Source organism: Loxodonta africana, chromosome 1, assembly GCF_030014295.1.
Source record: "Loxodonta africana isolate mLoxAfr1 chromosome 1, mLoxAfr1.hap2, whole genome shotgun sequence".
In the NCBI taxonomy this organism is placed as follows: domain Eukaryota; kingdom Metazoa; phylum Chordata; class Mammalia; order Proboscidea; family Elephantidae; genus Loxodonta; species Loxodonta africana.
Genome location: NC_087342.1, coordinates 205,813,443 through 205,834,337, shown reverse-complemented (window position 1 = coordinate 205,834,337; position 20,895 = coordinate 205,813,443).

Below are 20,895 nucleotides of genomic sequence, written 5' to 3'. Positions count from 1 at the left end.
TGCACAACAAAGCTGAGAACTCCTCTAGTAGAGGAAAGCGAACTCAAAACCTGTGACTTCCAATTCTAAGATCCATAGAGTACTGAAAACTGGACGTTTTTCATAACTCAATTTGGAAGCAAAATCTGATCCATAAAGTGATGTGAAGCTATGTATAATCTTTATCTATCTGACACAATGTGGACATTGACATACTTCTATGCAGAAATAGTAGTGTGTCTGGACTATCTCTGACTTCTGGGGATGTTACGAGAGATACGGTATGTGCACCAAACTGCCTTTCTAAAATCCAAAAGTTTTTCAATTCAGGGACACACATGACCTCAAGGGTTGCAGATAGGAGGCACCTGTACTGTGTTCTCATGTCTGGTCTGTAGGTGGTGTTTGAAGCAGTTATCGTCTGGTTTGACGGTGATAAGCCTAACAGTATGAATATTGAATTGTGAGCTGGGAGACTTGGGTTTCGATGACTTCTGTGCCCCTTCTTTTTTCTGGGTCTTGAGTTTCTCCCCTAGAAATGGTGTAGATGACACTTAAGGCCTTCTAGCTCTGAAATTTTGATTTTCACACCTTCTTGCTCTGCCAAGAAATGCTGAGGCATTGCTGTCACAAAAATTAGATTGTGGTGTCTTATTATTGTCAATAAGACAATTTTAAAAGACAAAAAATCTTTCTCTGTCTTCTGTTTCCCAGACAAATTCTTGACTGACATTTCTCTCAGTGGTGTAGAAGGGCATTTACCCAAATTCTATAGATATTTTAACAGGTGGCTGCACTTAGCAAAACGACCAGGAAGCTATCAGAACACAGAAGCAGTCATAAACTCCACAGTGTGCTATGTAAAATGTAGAAGAAAGTATTGCACCGAGCCATCGGTATCCACGGGTTCCATGTCCGGGGATTCAACCAACCACGCCTCGAAAATATTCAAAGGAAAGAAAGCCCAAGGTCCTGGGGGCAAAGTGGAGGGTAGCACAAGGCAAAACAGGGTTCGGCTAACGTGGCTCTGAGGAAGAAGCTTCCAGAGGGATTGAGGCAGCTGCTCCCTGACACAATCTGGACTAGAAAGGCCACTAGGAATGTGGTCTGGGGTCGTGAATTTAAGCTAAAGTGCTTCTTGGCCTGAGGGAGGATCTGGCAGAGCATGTTTGCGGCAGAGGTCTTGCCCCAGAGGGAGAAAACAAAGTTGGCAAGCCTAGGACCTAGCACTCTGCACTGTGTACATGAAACTGCGGAAGTAACCCAGGACCTCCTACCTGAAGGACCTCTTGCTAGAACGGCAGCCAGCGGCTGTAGGGCCCAGATACAGCTGTCCTTAAAAGTGCCTGCTTTGATCCAGTGCCCCAAGCATGAGCCAAAGCAAAACACTGTGCGTTCCTGTGCTGTGTAAAAAAATAAATACTAGGCCATATTGGTGGTGAAGTGGTTAAGAGCTACAGCTGCTAGTCAAAAGGTTGGCCCTTTGAATCCACCAGACGCTCCTTGGAAACCCTATGGGGCACTTCTATTCTGTCCTGTAAAGCCACTATGAGTCCAAACGGACCAGATGGCGCACAACAACGCCTTGTTATACGAGGGACTCTTGAGCCTCCGGGGATTTTAGTATTCGCCGTTGGGGGAGGGAGGGTTCTGGAACCAATCCCACCCCCATCCCCATGCCGAGTCGACCGTATTTATGTTAGGTATAAAGGAGAAGCGAGATAAGGAGCTCTACAAAAAGCCTTCACCACTGGAGGCTCTCAGAGCTTATTAGTTGAGGGGAAACAAGTCACCTCTTAGCAGAATCCTAGTGATCCCAAAGCCCACATGATTGGGGACTCTCTCTAGTCCTTTATGCAGTAATGAATGTTTAAATGGTCATCCTACAATCCTGTCAACTCCTGAAACAAGATTCTAAAAATTTCACAATTCATAAAATACAAAATAAGAACAACTAGCTCTTGAGTTTGCTCCATTGGAAGAAACGTCTAGCCAATGGCAGAGGGAGGTGTCTATGCCTTCTGGTGTATGCATCTGGGCACACATTTCACTCCTGGCTTCATTTGTGCGTTGGTTTTTGTTTTCTACTTGTCCCATTTCTCTAATTTTGTTTTCTAATGTTTTATCAGAGCATATGGAATGTATATTTCTATCCACTGCCTTAAATTCTGTAAATGATATATAAACTAGTAAGTATAGATGATCTTGTGTGAAGTACATTTAACTCATACATGGTTGGCATGAAACAAACCAAAATCCACTTCTCCTGTAATTGAAGGGAGAGGAGCTGTGAGGGATGGTAAGGTTCAGTTTCATAGAGCAAATGATTGCGGCACTCTGGGAAAGAACTCTTGGGACAGTATGCCACATTAAGGTGACGCTTGAGCCTCCAAAATGTTAGGACTGTCTTCAACTCCTCATGCCAAAGAGCAGACAGAGAGAGACCATTTCTAGATGAAGGGCTGTGACTGGAATTTTATGGAAAGTGTAAAAAGACCAAGCAAAAAGAATTACCGTTTATTGAACATCTGCTAAAGAGCCCTGGTGGTGCAATGGTTAAGCACTTGGTTGCTAACCAAAATGTTGATAGTTCAAACCCCACAGCAGCTCTGAGAGAGAAAAGACCTGGTGATTTGCTCCCATGAAGATTACAGCCTAGGAAACACTATGGGGTAGTTCTGCTCTGTCACGTGGGCTCACTATATGTCAGAACCCACTTGACAGCACACAACAATGAGCATCTGCTATGTTGTAGCAAGCACTGACTAGACACTTGCCACGCCACATACCTTCTAATCCTTAAATCACCTTGGAAAGAGATATTTCTAGACCCCCACTTAAAACTGAAAAATAAGTAGCTTAGAAAAGTAAGGTTTTCTTATTTGAACTGTGTTGTTGGCAAAGAATATTGACTATACCGTAGGCTGCCAGAAGAACAAACAAGACAGTCTCAAAGAAATACAGCCAGAATCTTCCTTAGAAGTGGAGATAGCAATACTTTATCTTGCTTACTTTGGACACGTCATCAGGAAAGATCAGTCTCTAGAAAAGGACGTTATATTTGGTAAAGTAGTTCAGCGAAAATGAGGGAAACCCTAAAGGAGATGGACTGACACAGTAGCCACAACAGACTCAAAGACACCAACGATCATGAAGATGATGAAGGACACGGCAACGTTTTATCTCTTACACGCGGCATCACCACCAGTTGGAGCTGACTCGATGGCAAGTAACAACAACAGAAAAGTAAAGTAACTTGTGTAAGAGCTGGTGATAAGTAAAAAGCCAGCCAAGATTTGATACGGAAAAATCTGACTTTACACATTACATTATTTCCACTCCTCCAAATTGCCTCCTTAAAGCTTATACATTTTTTGGTCCTCTTAAATATAAATTAGGGTCATCAGTAGTAACTATGGAAATGTAGTTGATGAAGAGTCTTAACTTAGATTTGAACACTTAGAAATTTTAGGCAGAGAAACTTCTAAGTACCTGTATTTAGTATACAAATATGCAAAGGAATGTCTATATCTCGATAACCCCATGTGACATATAAAAACACGTGGGCCGCAGAAGAGGATTAGAAAAACCATAATAAGGAAAGTAGAGGAAACCCAGACTATTGTTTCACAGTTCCTTAGTGAACTTAACCAGTTCCTGGAAGTTAACCTAAAAACCACACAACATATAAATCATAGATATTGTATTTTATGTATTATACTTCAATCCTTGAAAAGCAGACTGTAGTAGAAATTGGCAATTCACCTCCAATATCCACTCTTTCCTTCTTACAAAGACACATGGCTATTCAGCTAAGAATTGTATGTTGCAGCCTTCCCTGCAGGTGGGTGTAGCCCTGGTTCTGGGTGGTGGACAGCGAGAGGAGGTGCTGCGTGCCATTGTTGGCTGTGCTCTCCAAGGGAAGGGAAGTGCTCTCCCTGCCCCTATATTCCTTTCTTTGCCTGGAAAGCAGTGTGTTGCTGGGAGCTGAATCAGCCGTTGTGGACCTTGAGATGGAAACCAGTTGTGGAGGATGAGAGAGCTACAAAAAGAAGAGTTTGAAGATTGTGGGACCACCTTACCAGCTTGGATTATCAGTCTACACTTTTATATTGGAGAAAAATAAATTCTGTTTTCTGTGCTACTGCTAATGTGTCTCATTGTTGCTGCAGCCAAACCTGTATTCTAACTAATAAGCTATGTTCTAACTAATAATTTAATCAGAGTACTTCATTCCCCCAAATCCTGTAACTATGAATTTATACAAAAATTCTACATGTAGAATTGCTCACCTTATTTCAGTACTTATTTTATAGCCCAGTTACTACCAACAACTGTTGTAGTTGTTGCTAGCTGCCATGAAGTTGGCTCCTAACTCATGGCAACCCCATGACAATGGGATTGAACTGTTGTGATCCATAGGGCTTTCATTGGCCTCTCCTTTGGAGTAGATCTCCAGGCCTTTCTTCCTAGTACATCGTAGTCTGGAAACTCTACTGAAACCTGTTCAGCATCATAGCAACATGCAAGCCTCCACTGACAGATGAATGGTGGCTGTGTTGAAGTGTATTGGCCAGGAATCGAACCCTGGTCTCCTGCAAGAAGGCAAGAATTCTGCCACAGAACTATCACCACCCCTCTCACTAACAACTAAAACCAAAAACCAGTTGTTGTAGATTCTGACTTATAGCAGCCCTATGGGACAGAGTACAAGTGCCCCATAGGATTTCCAAGGCTGTAATCTTTTTAATCTTTACAAAAGCAGGCTGCTGCATCTTTCTCCCGCGGAGGCAGGTGGTTTGAACTGCTGACATTTCAGTTAGCAACCCAGCTCTTTAATTACTGAACCACCAGGGCTCGTTCACTAACAACTAAAAAGAAAACATAATGGTGCTATTGAGTTGATTCCAACTATTAACAACTGAAAAAAAAATACAAACCCATTGCTGTCAAGTCGATTCCAACTCATAGCGACCTTATAGGACAGAGTAGAACTGCCCCATAGAGCTTCCAAGGAGTGCCTGGTGGATTTGAAGGGCCAACCTTTTGGTTAGCAGCTGTAGCACTGAACCACTATGCCACCAGGGTTTCCACTAACAACTAGAGATCGTTAAATATTAGGGAACTTATTTCCTTGGTTCCTACACTCTCTTCAAATAAAAAGTTTACCAAGGGATTCTGGCTTTTCACATTCTCTTAGGATTACCTGAACTAGGTCTAAAAATACTGGTTCATTTCTTTACAGGGAGAAATTGGAAAAGTGAAGACACCATGAGGATGATCTGGTATTTGTTTAAGCCCAAATAGTCCAAAAGGTGACTGGAAATTTCTGCCATAATCTGACCTACAAGAGCCCTTTGAAACCTGAGCAGGGTGTTGGATCAGGAGTTTCTCAGACTAGTCTGAGGTTTCTAGAGATAGTACATTGGCAGCTTCCGGAAGAGGTGAGGGGGAGTTATAACCAGAATTCCCCTGTAGTCCCCTTTTCTAAAATAGGGTTTAGAGAAGATGTGGGAGGAGTCCCCAAACCACTAAGAAGTCTCAGTTGTAAAACTGATGACTTATTGATGAGCACATTGGGTCGACACCTTCGAGTTTTATAATCCATTTCAGTGAAGAGAAGAAAAGTGAAAGGGCATTTATGAAACGCACACACACACACGTACATACATGTATTATGTGTATATATATATGCACACATATATATATACATACACTCATACATACTAGTGTGTGTGTATATGTACACATGTATATACACACACACAGCTCCCTGGATGGCAAAAATGGTTTGTACTTGACTACTAACCAACAGGTTGGTGATTTGAACCCATGTAGCTGTGCTGCAGAAGAAAGTCCTGGTGATCTGCTTTTACAAAGACACTTGTTGACAGTGGATGTATACGCAACTGGACGTGTATATACGTTGTTGTTCCGTGCTGTATCTATATAGACAGTTGCCAAGTGCCATCGAGCTGGTTCTGACATAGTGACCCTGTGCACAACAGTACGAAACACTGCCCAGTCCTGCGCCATCCTTACAATCATTGTTATGATTGAGCCCATTGTTGCAGCCACTGTGTCAATCCATCTCGTTGAGGGTCTTCCTCTTTTTCGCTGACCCTCTGCTATGCCAAGCAGGATGTTCTTCTCCAGGGACTGGTCCCTTCTAATAACTTGTCCAAAGTATGTGAGACAAAGTCTCATCATCCTTGCCTCTAAGGAGCATTCTGGCTGTGCTTCTTCCAAGACAGATTTGCTTGTTCTTCTGGCAGTCCACGGTATATTCAGTATTCTTCACCAACACCGTAATTCAAAGACATCAATTTTTCTTTGGTTTTCCTTATTCATTATCCAGCTTTCACAGGCTTATGAGGCAACTGAAAACACAATGGCTTGGGTTTGGCGTATCTTAGTCCTTAAAGTGACATCTTTGTTTTTTTAACACTTTAAAGAGATCTTTTGCAGCAGATTTGCCCAATGCAATGCGGCATTTGATTTCGTAACTGCTGCTTCCATGGGTGTAGATTGTGGATCCAAGCAAAATGAAATCCTTGACAACTTCAGTCTTTTCTCCATTTATCATGATATTGCTCATTGGCCCAGTTGTGAGGATTTTTGTTTTCTTTATGTTGAGGTGTAATCCATGCTAAAGATTGTAGTCTTTGATTTTCATCAGCATATATATATATATATATATAAAACCCACTGCTGTCGAGTTGATTTCCTACACATAGCAACTCTATAGGACAGAGTAGAACTGCTGCATAGAGTTTCCAAGGAGTGCCTGGCGGATTTGAACTGCCAACCTCTTGGTTAACAGCCATAGCACTTAACCACTACACCACCAGGGTTTCATATATATATATATATATATATATATATATATATATATATATATATATATATATATATATATCCCATTGCCGTCAAGTTGATTCCGACTCATAGTGACCCTACAGAACAGAATAGAACTGCCCCATAGGATTTCCAAGGTTTGCCTGGTGGGTTTGAACTGCTGACCTTTTGGTTAGCAGCTGTAGCTCCTAACCACTAGGTTACCAGGGTTTCCACATAGATATATATGGAGCCCTGGTAGCGCAGTGGTTAAGAGCTTGCCTGCTAACCAAAAGGTCAGCACTTCGAATCTACCAGCTGTACACACACACACACACACACACACACACACACACTCACTGAAAGCAGAGTGAGTTTCAGGTAGAATCAGGAATTGCACTTAATCTTCTTGAATTTTTTTGTTTTCATTTCCCTTTTTATCTGCCATAGCAGAACACAAGGGGTGAGCCTGGCATAACGGATGCTGCAGTTACAGCGGGTGGGATGTGAGTGGAGGGGAGACCACTGAGGCATATTAAGTAGTGCCAAAAAGTAGGCCTGATCATTGGTAAAATTTCCCTGGAAATAGAACTATGAGAGTTATGGTTTTTTGTAATGCTCGAAGATAGAAAGGAAAGTGAGAAGAAGGAGGAAAAATCATGGAGCTCATTGATTAAAAAAAGTCAATAAAGGACATTGCAAGGGAATGATATTGTAAGGAGAGAAAGAAGCATAAATTTCATTACTCTTTTCACTTAATACAAGAAGTCTGTTCATCAAGGTCCCATGACTGAATATTCGAATAACACCATTAAATAATATCTATGTTGTGTGTCAGTTATGGGGCTCTGTGAGTCACAATTGACTTGATGGCACTGAGTTTGGTTTTTGGTTTAAGTTATGGGGCAGATGTTAGGTGCAGAAAATAAACAGATACAGTCCTTGCCCTCGACAATATAGGTAACCAGGACCTAGACTAAGGAAAGCTACAAAGCTGTCAACTATAAAGTTGATGTTTAGACTACCAATCTTATTTTCAAACATCTTTGCTATGCTGTCACCCCAAAGAAATTTCTGCTGCCCTGGAGTTGTATTTAGCTAAGCTAGAGTCCAGAAATATACGAAGCAAATAATTTTCTCTGCAAGGAAAACAAGTTATGCAATAAGAAGGCTTGTTTTGATGGAAAGTGACTGTAGGCATCCTAAGAAAATCTCTGTATATTTTTATTGTTGGCAGGGCATTACTAGTGGAAAACTGATATTTGGAAACAAATCTGTATGAGCAAATCCCACATGTGGTTTTAGGCCAAAAGCCCTGTCTTCACATATGGTACAAGAAAAACACCATAATTCTCCAAACTTTTCCCTGAGACTCCCTGGAGTCCCTTGTTTATTGTCCAGAGGCAATGCTGATAGGAGTTGGTCCCCACACTGAGGTGGATACTTAGCCTTGCTGGCCAACTCTTTTATTTGGCAAACCAAGGCCTTCTCTTATAGAAGAAGGAAATGCTCCAGGCCAGAATTATTTGAAATGAGGGGAAAGTTGGTGCCTTTGCTGAGTTTATGACTTAAGGTAATAATACCAAACTAAAACACAGCCATCAAAAATTGAGAAGCAAACACGAGAAGGACTGAATGATGTATAACCCAGCAGGGCTGTGATGAAAAGAGCATTTGGAAACAGATGGCATAAAAGATTAAAAATATTCAGTGCATATGGGATTAATTAAGAATGGCAGGGGCCAGTTGAGGGAAGGACATGTGGGTAGATCTGGAATTAAGCTTAGTTTAAAAAGCTAAGGGAACCAAAAGTGTTTCAGAGCATATGAACAATTCTTACTTTAGAAATGTGTATTCTAGCCTACCCGCAAATCTTAGTGAGTATTAACACCTCACCAGGAATGTCTGTAAAGGTAAATACAATGGAGTATTCCCCTAAACTTACCTTCATGATAGGCTTTACTACGACTTCGAAAAAAGAAAATAGGGATGTATAAACAGGATTGCTGTATACACTGAAACCTGTGAAAGCCGGAACTCCATGGGATTGCCTTCTTTTTCCGGGTCTTACAAGTTTTCCACCTTTGACAGGGTGCAGTCATACCACTTTTCTATAGTTTTAGTGGAAAATATTTGCATTTTCTTTCTCTGACAGGTTTCCACCTTACACAGGTTCCAATTTTCACAGGTTTTACTGTATATTTGAATATGATTCAAAGGTTTTCAAATATATTTATAGGCTTCACTTTGTAATCCCATATACTTTTAAAATAAAAATGTATTGATTGCCATCTAAAAAGTTATTGATATTAACTTTTATCTTTTAAAAAATCCCTTCAACCTACCAACCCAAGAATGCATTATAAAGGGAGAAACTCATAAAAATTTTAGAGATTATAAAATAATAGAGTAAGATTTGCTAAAGGCCTTTTCCTTTTGACCCTGTTGACTTGTGGTCCGTGAACTCTCAATTCTGACCTTGGCCAATAATGGGCACCAGTCAGATGTCAGTGCTTTTTATGAGACAGGAGGAAATACACAAGAACTTAAAATTTTTATTAGGGCAAAAAAGAAAAATAATCTATTCTTAGGCCCCACTTGTTCAATTTAGGATTCTAATATTTGCTTGCATTGACATTATTGTTTATTAAAAAACCTAACTAATTCAGTCAAGCGGGATATCCTCTCTAGGAACCTTGGGGCCTGGCTGTGTCACAAAGTCCACATGTGATCCTGGTCGCCGGAGTTAGCTTTTGTGAATTTCTGTAAAATGTTTACTACTATTATTGTTTTTGAAGATCAAATCCAATAATTTCTATCAAAGTACTTGGAAAACTGTAAATCATTATACAAATGGAATGTATTATTTTAGGAAATTGTGATTCTCTGCTCATGGAATCATGGCTTGGCTATACTGGAGCCAGTTCGGTTTTCTGTTTTGCTAAAAAAACAAAGGAAAAGAAAAACTTTGTCTCTCCTCACTGACTTATCAAGAGTTCTGCTACAGGTCAAATTATTTAAATGAGCCTAACAATTATCTTGTTTTCTTCTTCCTGAAAGACAAGACTTAGTGCGCACAATCATCTGCTGACAGTTTCCTGTCTTGGCTACCAACTACAATTGCAATTTGACTAAAAGCCTTGATCCTTGGAACACATCCTTCACTGCAAAAAGCCACCATAAAGTTTGGATAAAATAAACAACTTTTGCTTCACCTAGATAACAAAAGGAATATTTATATTCTCACATTCCTCTGAAGAGGAAAGTATCCAAATATTTCAAGGCAAATGTTCAAATGACAACAGATGGAATAGGATAAACTATTTAGACTATATGTAATAGATAATGTCTATAAAAGAGCCCCACAAGCTGAGAGGAAAAAAGACAACCCAAAATAAAAGTGGGTAAATGACATAAACAGGCAATTCCTAAAAGCGGAAATGCAAATAACTAGTCAACATATAAGGAGTCCTGGTGGTATAACAGTTAAGCACTTGGCTGCTAACTCAAAGGTTGGCAATTTGAACTCACCCAGTGGTTCTTTGGGAGAAAAACCTGGTGATCTACCTCCATAAAGATTACAACCAAGAAAACTCTATGAGGCAATTCTGCCCTGTCACATGGAGTCACTATGATTTGGAATCAACTCCATGTCATCCAATAACAACAACAACAATCAACATATGAAATTAAAAAAATCCACAAGATATATTTTCATCCAACAAATAGTCCGTAATTAAAAAGACTGATGGCATTCAATGCTTGTAAAAATACGGGAACATAAACATACCATGTCTAGTTGGGAGCAAAATTGCTGCAACTTTTTAAGTCAAATCATGTTGCCATTGACACTGTGTTGAGTGTGTAACTTTGTATTTGGCTTAAATTTTCCTCTTCTTTACCCTTGTAACCATGCCTCCAAAGTGCAAATCTGATGCAAATGCTGGTGATGCATCAAAGAGAAGGAAAGTGATCAGGATTGAAAATGAAGTGGAAATAATAAAACCATTGGAAAGAGGTGAAACACCCTCAGTCACTGGAGAAGGTTAGGCTCAAAGACCAGAAGCCTTAGGTCAACAACTGGAACAATTGTAAAGGATAAAGTGAGAATAAAGGAGCATGTGAATAGCTCTGCCCTGATGAAAGCTACAATTATTACTAAGCAACGGGCAATGATTTAATTACTGAAATGGAAAAGCTATTGATAATTTGGTTAGATGATCAAAATCAGTGTAATATGCCTATTAGCCTTACTTTAGTGCAAGAAAAGGCTCTAAGCCTTTTCAGTGATTTGAAAGCTGCGCGTGAAGCAAGTGAAAGTGATTGTGATGAAGAATTTGTTTTGAATAGGGGTTTCAAAGTAAGGGCACGTTGACATCATACTAAAGTGCGAGATGAAGCAGTGACTGCTGATGTAAGGGCGGAGAATGATTTTCTTGAAATGTTGAAAAAATTATTGAGGAGGGAGGTTATTTTCCAGACCAAATATTTAATGTAGATGTGACTAGCTTATTTTGGAAAAAAATGCCTGAAAGGGCCTACATTTCTAAAGAGGAAAAAATGCATCAGGGCTAAAGGCATCAAAGGACAGGCTAACGTTATTGTTTGGGGTAATATATCTGGGGATTGCAAGCTCAGGCCTTTGCTTGCTTGTGTATCACTCCCTAAATCTAGGGCACTTTGCCATATCATTAAGGCATCTCTTCTCCTCATTTGGAAGGCAAATGCAAAGGCTTGGGTTAAAACTGCCATCTTTGGAGATTATTTCTTGAAACATTTTGTCCCTGACATTGAGCATTGTTCCTTGGCCAAGAAAATTCCTTTCAAGGTTTTCCTCATGCTTGACAAGACACCGGGACATCCAAGCACTTTAGATGACTTTCACCCCAATGTAAAGGTCATATTTTACCTCCTAACACCACATCACTACTTCAGCCAATCAATCAGGGAGCATCATAGCCTCCTTTAAGGCCTATTGTTTATAGTGGGCCTTCTCACAAAGAGTCAGGGCTACCCAAGATGATGTGATGACCTTAAGAGCGTTCTGTAGGAATTATAACATCTATGATGCCATTGGCTTCTTGGTGGTGCAGTTGTTAAGAGTTTGGCTGCTGACCAAAAGGTTGGCAGCTTGGGTCTACCAAATGCTCCTTGGAAACCCTATGGGCCATTTCTATTCTGTCCTATAGAGTTGCTATGAGTCAGATTCAACTCGACAGCAATTTTTTTTTTTTTTTTAAATGATGCCATCAAAAATATTGCTGATTCTGGGGGCCAAGATGGCTGACTAGGTAGAAGCTACTGCAGATCCCTCTTGCAACAAAGACTCGGAAAAAAAAGTGAACCGATCACATACATGACAATCTATGAACCCTGGCCATCAAACACAGAACTAAGGAGTTGACCTGAGTGACAGGGGAGCGAAAAGCCACACCCTCAAGCAGCAACTGCTTCTGGAACCAGCATTCCCTGCCACAGCCTTGAGCCCTCGAGGTTCCCTGGTGACAGAGTGGTAGGGCTGATCACAGCTTACTGGGAAGGGGAAAGCATGGGATGTAGCCCTAACCCCCAACCTCCTGGAGTAACCTTGGCAGAGACTTAGCCAGCACAAGCAGGCTGAACACTGACATGGCTGACAGGAGAATGAGAACCCACGGGGAAGTAGCGACTGGTTTTGGAGCCTGGAGCACAGCATCTCAGCCAGAAAACCTTGGCACTGGGCTTTGGACTAGGAGCGGAGGAGCTGATCATGGCTTCCTGAGACAGAACAAGCATGGGATGCAGGCCTGACCCTCAGGGGCAATCTCGGCCCAGCCAGCGCGCACAGGCTACATGCCCCTCTGGAATCTCAGATAAAACAGTCTTCACCAAACAAAATAAGTAACTTTGTACATCTATCTATCTGATCCCTCCCCTCTCTGCCCCAGAAGGCTTCATTAACATTGGAATTTCCTGGGCCAGGGAGTGAAGTGCTCTGCAGGTTTTTTTTTCTAACCCATTCTCCTGGCCTGAGGGAAGCAGCAGTTAACAATCCAGGAGAGAAAAATCCTTCCCTGACTTCCCTAAATTAGAATAATAATTCAGAACCAGCTGTAGCCATGCAAAAGAGATCCACGGTCTCTGGCTTTCATCCCTACAGGGAACCAGGTGGCTATTATAATGCAAAGGCAATTCTGATAGAGATCTGACTGTAATTGTTTTAGCAAAGCAGTGGGAAGGCAAGTTTTGGAGGTCTGATACCTCTTTACCTATTGAACAGAGCCCTCACTGATCCACAGCAGGGAACTCAGGGCTAAAGCTCCACCCAGACCACCTAGCCACCTGCTAAAGGGGTCTGAGGATAGCGATGCCTACCAATCTTTAGAGGTACAAGCATTGGGTGCCTAAGGTACAGCATAAGAGCCCACCCACCAAAGTGCTCTGAGAATAGAGACACTTCTACCTCACTGGCATGTGGGGGAAAGGTGTCAGCATCCTGCACCCCTTGGAGTGTGACCCCTGCTGCTACTAGAATCTGGTGCATACAACCGTCATCACTACTTCTCTAAGTTAATAGGTGACAGCCTACCCCACACTCTAGGTGAACCACAATCAGCACACCTAAGCTGATTCTATTCAAGAATAGTGAATGGACTCAAAGGCTCAAATACCTGGTAACAGCTCAAACCAGCTGGTAATAGGACATAAATGATTCAAAGTCTACAACAATCAAGATAATGCAATCTAGTAGCCCGTCTAGGTATACTGACACAAAACAAAACAAGAAGATAAGACTCAGTGAGCAAATATAAAATAAATCATTACAATATCTTATAGATGGCTTGGTGACAGCAGTCGATATCAAATCACATAAAGAAGCAGACCATGATTGCTTCTACAAATCCCCAAATTAAAGAACCAAAATCTTTCTCAAATGAAAGTACAATCCTGGAATTGCCAGATGTAGAATATAAAAAACTAATATACAGAATGCTTCAAGACATCAGGGATGACCTCAGAAATGAAATAAGGCAATCTACAGAAAAAGCCAAGGAAAACACTGATAAAGCAGTTTAAGAAATCAAAAAGATTATTCAAGAACATAGTGAAAAAAATTAATAAGCTGCAAGAATCCATATAGAGACAGCATTCAGAAATCCAAAAGATTAACAATAAAATTACAGAATTAGACAACTCGATAGGAAGTCAGATGAGCAGAATCAAGGAATTGGAATGCAGAGTGGGGGAGTTAGAGGACAAGGCAATAGACACCAATATAGTTGAAGAAAAATCAGATAAAAGAATTAAAAACAATGAAGAAGCCCTAAGAATCATGTGGGACTCTATCAAGAAAAATAACTTGTGTGTGATTGGAGTTCCAGAACAGGTAGGGATAACAGAAAATACAGAGAGAATAGTTGAAGCTCTGTTGGCAGAAAACTTTCCTGGCATCATGAAAGATGAAAGGATATCTATACAAGATGCTCATCGAACACCATACAAGATAGATTCCAAAAGAAAATCATCAAGGCATATTATAATCAAACTTGCCAAAACCAAAGATAAAGAGAAAATTTTAAAAGCAACCAGGGTTAAATGAAAAATCACCTACAAAGGAGAATCAATAAGTTTGGACTACTCGGCAGAAACCATGCAGGCAAGAAGGCAATGGGATGACATATATAGAGCACTGAAGTAGAAAAACTGCCAGCCAAGAATCATATATCCATCAAAGATCTCTCTCAAATATGAAGGTGAGATTAAGACATTTACAGATAAACAAAAGCTTAGAGAGTTTGCAAAAACCAAACCAAAGCTACAAGAATTACTAAAGGAAATTCTTTGGTCAGAAAATCAATAATATCATATACCAACACAACACGAGGTCACAGAACAGAACATCCTGATATCAACTCAAACAGGGAAATCATAAAAACAAAATAAGATTAATTTAAAAAAGAAAAAAATGCTTAAAACAGGGAATCACCAAAGTCATTATGTAAAAGATTACAACAATCAAAAAAGAGGGACTAAATACAGGAGGCATAGATCTTCCACATGGAGAGGACAACAAGGTGATATAGGATGATACAAGTTAGGATTTTACTTAGAAAAATAGGGGTAAATATTAAGGTAACCACAAGGAGGTCTAACAATTGCATACTTCAAAATAAAAACCAAGACAAACGTAATGACTTAGCAAAAATAAATTCAACTACTATGAAAATGAGGAACACACAATTTACAAAGAAAAACGTCTCAGCACAAAAAAGTAAGTGGAAAAATGAAATTGTCAACAGCACACAAAAAAATACATCAAAATGATAGCACTAAACTCATATTTATAATTATACTGAAAGTAAATGGACTAAATGCACCAGTAAAGAGACAGAGAGTCTAAGACTGGATAAAAAAACACGATCCATCTATATGCTGCCTACAAGAGACACACCTTAGACTTAGAGACACAAACAAACTAAAACTCAAAGGATGGAAAAAATATATCAAGCAAACAACAATTACAAAACAGCTGGAGTGGCAATATTAATTTCGACAAAATAGACTTTAAAGTTAAATCCACGACAAAGGATAAAGAAGGACACTACATAATGATTAAAGGGACAATTGACCAGGAAGATATAACCATATTAAATATTTATGCACCCAGTGACAGGGCTGTGAGATACATAAAACAAGCTTTAACAGAATTGAAAAGTGAGATAGACGCCTCCACAATATAGTAGGAGACTTCAACACACCACTTTCGGTGAAGGATAGGACTTCCAGTAAGAAGCTCAATAGAGACATGGAAGATCTAACTGCTACAATCAACCAACTTGACCTCATAGACTTATACAGAACACTCCACCCAACAGCTGCAAGATATACTTTTTTTTCTAGTGCACATGGAACATTCTCTAGAATAGATCACATATTAGGTCATAAAGCAAACCTTTGCAGAATCCAAAACATCGAAATATTACAAAGCATCTTCTCAGACCATAAGGCCATAAAAGTGGACATCAATAACAGAAAAATCAGGCAAAAGAAATCAAATACTTGGAAACGGAACAATATCCTGCTCAAAAAAGACTGGGTTATAGAAGACATAAAGGAGAGAATAAAGAAATTCATAGAATGCACCGAGACTGAAAATGCTTACTATCAAAACCTCTGGGACACAGCGAAAGCAGTGCTCAGAGGTCAATTTATATCAGTAAATGCACACATACATAAAGAAGGAAGAGTCAAAATCAGAGAACTGTCCCTACAACTTGAACAAATAGAAAGCGAGCAACAAAACAATCCATCAGGCACCAGAAGAAAAGAAATAATAAAAATTAGAGCAGAATTAAATGAATTAGAGAACAGAAAAACAATTGAAAGATTTAACAAAGCCAAAAGCTGGTTCTTTGAAAAAATTAAGAAAATTGATAAACCATTGGCCAGACTGACTAAAGAAATACAGGAAAGGAAACAAATAACCCGAATAAGAAATCAGATTGGCCATATCACAACAGACCCAACTGAAATTAAAAGAATCATATCGGATTACTAAAAAATTATACTCTAACAAATTTGAAGAAATGGGTGGATTCCTAGAAACACACAACCTAGCTAAACTAACACAATCAGAAGTACAACAACTAAATAGACCCATAACAAAAAAAACAGATTGAAAAGGTAATCAAAAAACTCCCAACAAGAAAAAAGCCCTGGCCCGGATGTCTTCACTGCAGAGTTCTACCAAACTCAGAGAAGAGTTAACACCACTACTACTAAAGGTATTTCAGAGCATAGAAAATAATGGAATACTACCTAACTCATTCTATGAAGCCACCATCTCCCTGATACCAAAACCAGGTAAAGACATTACAAAAAAAGAAAATTACAGACCTATATCCCTCATGAACATAGATGCAAAAATCCTCAACAAAATTCTAGCCAATAGAATTCAACAACATATCAAAAAAATAATCCACCATGATCAAATGGGATTTATACCAGGTTAAAAAAAAAAAAAAATTTTTTTTATGCAAGGTTGGTTCAATATTAGAAAAACAATTAATGTAATCCACCATATAAATAAAACAAAAGACAAAAACCACATGATCTTATCAATTGATGCAGAAAAGGCATTTGACAAAGCCCAATACACATTCATGATAAAAACTCTCAGCAAAATAGGAATAGAAGGAAAATTCCTCAACATAATAAAAGACATCTACACAAAGCCAAAAGCCAGCATCATCCTAAATGGAGAGAGCCTGAAAGTATTTCCCTTGAGAACGGGAACCAGACAAGGATGCCCTTTATCACCGATCTTACTCAACATTGTGCTGGAAGTCCTAGCCAGAGCAATTAGGCTAGACAAAAAAATAAAGGGCATCAGGATGGGCAAGGAAGAAGTAAAATGATCTCTATTTGCAGGCGACATGATCTTATACACGGAAAACCCTAAGAAATCCTCAAGAAAACTACTGAGACTAATAGAAGAGTTCAGCAGAGTGTCAGGTTACAAGATAAACATACAAAAATCAGTTGGATTCCTCTACATCAACAAAAAGAACATTGAAGAGGAAATCACTAAATCAATACCATTCACAGTAGCCCCCAAGAAGATAAAATACTTAGGAATAAATCTTACCAAAGATGTAAAAGACTTATACAAAGAAAACTACAAGGTATTACTGCAAGAAACTAAAAGGGACCTACGTAAGTGGAAAAACATATCTTGCTCATGGATAGGAAGACTAAAAATTATAAAAATGTCTATTCTACCAAAAGCCATCTATATACACAATGCACTTCAATCCAAATTCCAACTACATTTTTTAATGAGATGGAGAAACAAATCACCAACTTCATATGGAAGGGAAAGAAGCCCCAGATAAGTAAAGCATTACTGAAAAAGAACAAAGTGGGAGGCCTCGCTCTATCTGATTTTAGAACATATTATACAGCCACCAAAAAAACCCAGTGCCGTCGATTCTGACTCATAGCGACCCTATAGGACCGAGTAGAACCGCTCCATAGAGTTTCCACAGAGTGCCTGGTGGATTCAAACTGCCAACCCTTTGGTTAGCAACCGTAGCACTTAACCACTATACCACCAGGGTTTCCTATAGTCAAAACAGCCTGGTACTGGTACAACAACAGACATAAAGACCAATGGAACAGAATTGAGAACTCACATATAAATCCATCCACATATGAGCAGCTGATATTTGACAAAGGCCCAGTGTCAGTTAATTGGGGAAAAGATAGTCTTTTAAACAAATCGTGCTGGCATAACTAGATATCCATCTGCAAAAAAATGAAACAGGACCATACCTCACACCATGCACAAAAACTAACTCCAAATGGATCAAAGATCTGAACATAAAGCCTAAAATGATAAAGATCATGTAAGAAAAAATAGAGACAATGTTAGGAGTGCTATACAAGGCATAAACAGAATACAAAACATTACTAAAAATGACGAAGAGGAACCAGATAACTGAGAGCTCCTAAAAATCAAACACCTATGCTCATCTAAAGACTTCGCCAAAAGAGTAAAAAGACCACCTACGGACCGGGAAAAATTTTTCAGCTATGACATCTCTGACCAGCGCCTGATCTCTAAAATCTACATGATTCTGCTAAAACTAAACCACGAAAACACAAACAACCCAATTAAAAATTGGGCAAAGGATATGAACAGGCACTTCACTAAAGACATTCAGGTGGCTAACAGATACATGAGGAAATGCTCTCGATCATTAGCCGTTAGATAAATGCAAATTAAAACTACAATGAGATTCTATCTCACTCCGACGAGGCTGACATTAATCCAAAAAGCACAAAACAGTAAATGTTGGAGAGGATGTGGAGAGATTGGAACACTTATACACTGCCGGTGGGAATGTAAAATGGTACAACCACTTTGGAAATCGATTTGGCGTTTCCTTAAAAAGCTAGAAATAGAACTACCATACAACCCAGCAATCCCACTCCTTGGAATATATCCTAGAGAAATAAGAGCCTTTACACAAACAGATATATGCACACCCATGTTTATTGCAGCACTGTTTACAATAACAAAAAGATGGAAGCAACCAAGGTGCCTATCAACGGATGAATGGATAAGTAAATTATGGTATATTCACACAATGGAATACTACCATCCATAAAGAACAGTGATGAATCTGTGAAACATTTCATAACATGGAGGAACCTGGAAGGCATTATGCTGATGAAATTAGTCAGTTGCAAAAGGACAAATATTGTATAAGACCACTATTACAAGATCTTGAGAAATAGTTTAAATTGAGAAGAACACATTCTTTTGTGGTTAGGAGAGGGGGGAGGGAGGGAGGGTGGGAGAGGGTTATTCACTGATTAGATAGTAGGTAAGACCTACTTTAGGTGAAGGAAAGGACAACACTCAGTACAGGGGAGGTCAACACAACTGGACTAAACCAAAAGCAAAGACGTTTCCAGAATAAACTGAATGCTTCGAAGGTCAGCAAAGCAGGGGCAGGGGGTTGGGGCTCATGGCTTCAGGGGACATCTAAGTCAACTGGCAGAATAAAATCTATTAAGAAAACATTCTGCATCCCACTTTGAAGTGTGGCTTCTGGGGTCTTACACGTTAGCGAGCAACCATCTAAGATGCATCAATTGGTCTCAACCCACCTGGATCAAAGGAGAATGAGGAACACCAAGCTCACAAGGTAATTATGAGCCCAAGAGACAGAAAGGGCTACATGAACTAGACACTACATCATCCTGAGACCAGAAGAACTAGATGGTGCCCGGCCACAACCGATGACTTCCCTGACAGGGAACATAACAGAGAACTCCTTGGGGAGCAGGAGAACAGTGGGATGCAGACCCCAAATTCTCCCAGTCTTAATGGTCTGACTGAGACTAGAAGGACCCCAGCGGTCAGGGTCCCCAAACCTTCTGTTGGCCCAGGATAGGAACCATTCCTGAAGCCAACTCTTCAGACATGGAAGGGGCTGGACAATGGGTTGGAGAGAGATGCTGATGAGGAGTGAGCTACTTGCACCATGTGGCCACTTGAGACTATGTTGGCATCTCCTGTCTGGAGGGGAGATGGGAGGGTAGAAGGGGTTAGAACTGGCAAAATGGTCATGAAAGGAGAGACTGGAAGTAGGGAACGGGCTGGCTCATTAGGGGGAGAGTAAATGGGAATATGTAGTAAGGTGTATATAACTTTATATGTGAGAGACTGACTTGATTTGTAAACTTTCACTTAAAGCACAATAAAAATTATTAAAAAAAATATTGCTGATTCTTGGGATGAAGTGAAGCAGTAAAATATGAAAGGTGTGTGGAACATATTGCACCCCTAATTCACACGTGCTTTTCAGGAGCTTACAGCTGATGACATCACCAAACTCAGGCAAACTGTTTGATATTGGTAATCATCTGCAGTTAGACATCAGTGAAAATGATGTAGAGTTACTCAATTTCCATGCCGAAGAACTAACCAGTGAAGAACTTAGAGAATTAGAGAGCAAGATCCTAACAAAGAGACGTTAGCCAAGGTTTACCGTACGGTCACTGAGGGCCTCAGCTGCTACAGGGCCATTTACAATGAGAAGAAGCAAAACTCTGTACAAACATCCCTTGATGCCTATTTCAAGAAGTTGACTACAGTAGTAAATCCCCCTCTCCAGCAGCAGAATCAAACCCTGATTCTCCAGCACCAGGTCCATCCTCTCCAACACCAGGCCCATTATCTTCAACAGTAGCCATTTCTCCATCTTCTCCTGCATCACCCGATTATTAATGTTATCATAATATCACCCATGAATGCACCTTCCAGTATGCAAGCTATCAGTGGAATAAGAGTACCATAGTTTTATGCAAATAACTCGTCTCTTGTAAGTTTTTTGCCAACCGACCAAGCCCCTCATACATTATTTTCCTAGGTGCACTACGTGCATTATACAAGTGGGTGCATTATCTACGTGGGTGCACTGTTTGTGAAAGTGCAGTGTTAACCTTTAATCGTAACCTCTTCTGTTTTTTTCTATCTAAATTGTTTTAAGTTTATTTACAGTACTGTATACCTACACACATAACACA